Here is a 3,214-nt window from a genome sequence, read left to right as displayed (position 1 = left end):
TCTCTAGTGCCAAATTCGCAAACGTGGGTCTTAGTGCTTGTGCACCCTTTGGATCAAACTCCAGCTAGATCGATAACTCATCACTGTATTTCTGCAATATAGCCAAAGCTTATGGTTCCTACAAATAAAAATGTAATTAAAAATTATTAAGTTATTTAATTGGTACGTGACATATATATTAACTTTATATATATAAACACACATATTACTTATATAGATATTCTTGGACTTGTTGTCCACAAATTCTCTAGTACCCTTTTGTCACTTGTGAGTACGTTCAAAAAGCTCAGAGAATGTGACTTAGCGTTGCTTTTCCTCGTCCTATAATCATAAAAACATGTTAACAACTTAAACAATTGTATTATTAAAGTGAATGATTTTTGTAATATTTAAATAAAAGCACTTACTAGCTGCTATTGGTGTAGGGTGAAAGGCAAGGAACTGTTGGTATGTTTTAACAAGCTGTTGTCCTTCTTAGTTAGGTGATTCTGTCTAGCCTTGCAGGAGTGTGACTTCAACTCGAGCTTGGACCATACATCATCGACTAGATAGTCTCATACCTTAGTAGTGATCTAGAGTTTGGCCTTACCCTTCGTCAATACAAGAACGATGTCGGGGCCACTTACTTCCCTCTTAGCCTTATCGCACTCATCCCCTAGTAGGTCCTTGAGGTGATCCTTAGAAATCTTTTCCCCTATGGGCAGAACCTGTATTGCATTTGCAGCAATCCATGTAAAAGATTCCTACATCTAAGAAAAATAAATATTAGTATGGGAAATTATCCAATGTTATACACTAAAAGTATGTCATTATGTTACCTTGAATTTCCACCACATGTTATCCTTATGCTCCCAACGTACTTGCCTCCATGTCAAGGTTTGATGAAATTACTTTTGATAATTCTCGTAATCATCAGAGTAACACCAGTTTCCTCAAAAGTGCAAGAAAAATAGACTTATTGTTAATAAAATGCATAAATTAAGTAACTAAATTGACTACATATAATTAATGATATAAATTGGTCTAGAGGAACTTACCTCCCTTTGAGAGAATGTATAAGTATTTGTCGGTCCGAATGAGTCCGAGTCAACAAACTGAGACTTGACGCTTTTTCCTTAGATTATGACATGTTGGATGCCATGGTAGTGTCCAGAGTGGGGGTTTCAACTAGAGCAGTCAGACTTGACATCGGTACCTTTGCTTGTACGGTAGTACTATCTGTTGCTATATGTGAGGTCTATGGTCTGCGATGAGGAGGCGACAAAAGAGGTGGCAGAGGTTGCCACATAGAATGTCTGGTAGTCAAAGAGCCCTCATTGTTACTAGCTCAAAAGCTATCCTTCATCTTCTTATTCACCGTAACCATGTTTGCCAATAAGAAGAACAATGAACAACTATATAATTATAAAATTTAGAATATGTATATAAACATTCATTTAAATGTCATAGTTGAAATAATAAATTTGTACAATTTGTTTTTGAAAACCAAAGATCCATCAATCATCATCGAAACAAGGTAACTCATGTTCTTTGTTTCCATATTCATCATCATCAATATTGTTTTCATCTTTTTCATCTGATTCTTCCTTTATCTCATCGTATTCTTTTTCAGCTTTATCTTTTTCCTCATTATGTTCAACGTCCACCACCATATTAACTTCTTCCTATTCACTAGTCAAAAGAATTGTATTATTGGCAAGGTTGATCAAACTATGATCAAATTGTGAATTGAAGGAAACTTCATCTTTTTTATACACCTTTTATTAAGGTCGACCATTTCCCTTCACTTTATTCATTATCCATAATGGGAAATTGACTTTGAGCTTTTGTTTTAAACACTGGCCATCAATCTGTTGATTTCTTTTGTTTAATGGACATGGAGTGTAGTACACTTGAGTTGCTTGTTTAGCCAAAACAAAAGGCTCATTGCTAGCTGGAATTAAGTTGTGTTTAATTTTGACCAACCCATGAATAAGATCTACTTGAGCACCTTTGTCGATGTCAAACCAATGGCATTTGAACAATACGACTTGGTTGTTCACACTAAAGTATTTTAACTCAATGATATGAACCAATAATTTGTAAAAGTTATGATCATAATCATTATAACAACTTCCCTTGATGCATACGCCGTTATTCATCGTTTTACGATTCTGACCATAATCCAATGTGTGAAACTTGTATCCATTGATGTAATAACCTTTGAAACACCTTGCTATACAATCAGGTCCATGAGAGATGTCGACAGCACAAGAGTCAATTTGACTCGCATGTTGGTGAACCTATGAAAATGTTACATGGCTTTCAATTATTTGAAGTATTAAATAAACAAAATTAAATTGTTTAAACCAATTACAAAATGATGCGTCATTGTCAATTAAATTCTACCTATACAAGTATACATATAAAATAGATAGTATATTAGAGCAGAGTATTGGTCCTTTAGAAGAGAATTGTCCTAAAAATTTACTAAGTACTAAAATTAAAACAATTTAGTTTTATTCAAGTAATCAAAATTTTAATAACTAATTAAACTAAAAACTAATCAAGTAATACTAAACTAATTGACACTAAAAATCAAAGCCAAAAAATAATTGAATAAAAATCAAATTAGAAAAGCCTAGAATTACAAGCTCCCTTACACTTCATTTAAATCTTTCCTCTTTCTCTTAACTTATTCTAATGGGTTGAATTGCTAACTTAGAGTCCTCAATTATTTATAATGCTCTCCCGAGTCTCTTATAAAAATATCTACTTTAATCAAAATACTATATTCCTACGGGAATTAAAATAAAAATAGACTCATTAAGTTCAGGCTCTAATTCTAGCTACAAATGACATACAGGTATATTCCTATCCTAAACATGAATCAATTTATTCATCTAAGCAAATAAATATAATCATATCCTACTCTAATTCTAGTTTACTCTAAACTCCCTTTCCCAAGTTTGTTTAGGTTCCTAGATCAATTAATTGGTGCCTAGGCAATTAAAAAGCATTATGAACAAATTGGAATAAATAATTCTATCCCATTGAAAATAAGCTAGAATGAGATTAAAAATTTAAACTACATGTGAGTTCAATTGCAATCCTAGAAAAAAAAATTTTGCTAGACATAATGAAAATAGAAACTAAAAACATATGAAGTTTACCTATCAAGAGTAATAAAAAATACTAAAAGCTAAGGAAGAAGAAAATAAACTAATTTTTGCAA

The 3,214-nt window shown here is 32.3% G+C and overlaps 1 long non-coding RNA gene across 1 annotated transcript; it reads right to left on the bottom strand.

Moving 5' to 3' along the window:
- Positions 1-254: 254 nt before the first annotated feature.
- Positions 255-1,402, bottom strand: LOC110427508 (uncharacterized). The gene is made up of 3 exons (XR_002446279.1): positions 819-1,402; positions 408-749; positions 255-321 (listed from the first exon to the last, which is right to left on the bottom strand). It is a non-coding gene; the product is annotated as an uncharacterized LOC110427508 (long non-coding RNA).
- Between the last annotated feature and the right edge of the window lie 1,812 nt (positions 1,403-3,214).

This window comes from Theobroma umbraticum, unplaced genomic scaffold (genome assembly GCF_002168275.2).
Source record: "Theobroma umbraticum cultivar Fairchild unplaced genomic scaffold, ASM216827v3 scaffold_34.0, whole genome shotgun sequence".
Classification (NCBI taxonomy): Eukaryota; Viridiplantae; Streptophyta; class Magnoliopsida; order Malvales; family Malvaceae; genus Theobroma; species Theobroma umbraticum.
The sequence above is the reverse complement of the archived record's forward strand: the minus strand, read 5'-3'. Positions and strand labels throughout refer to the sequence as shown.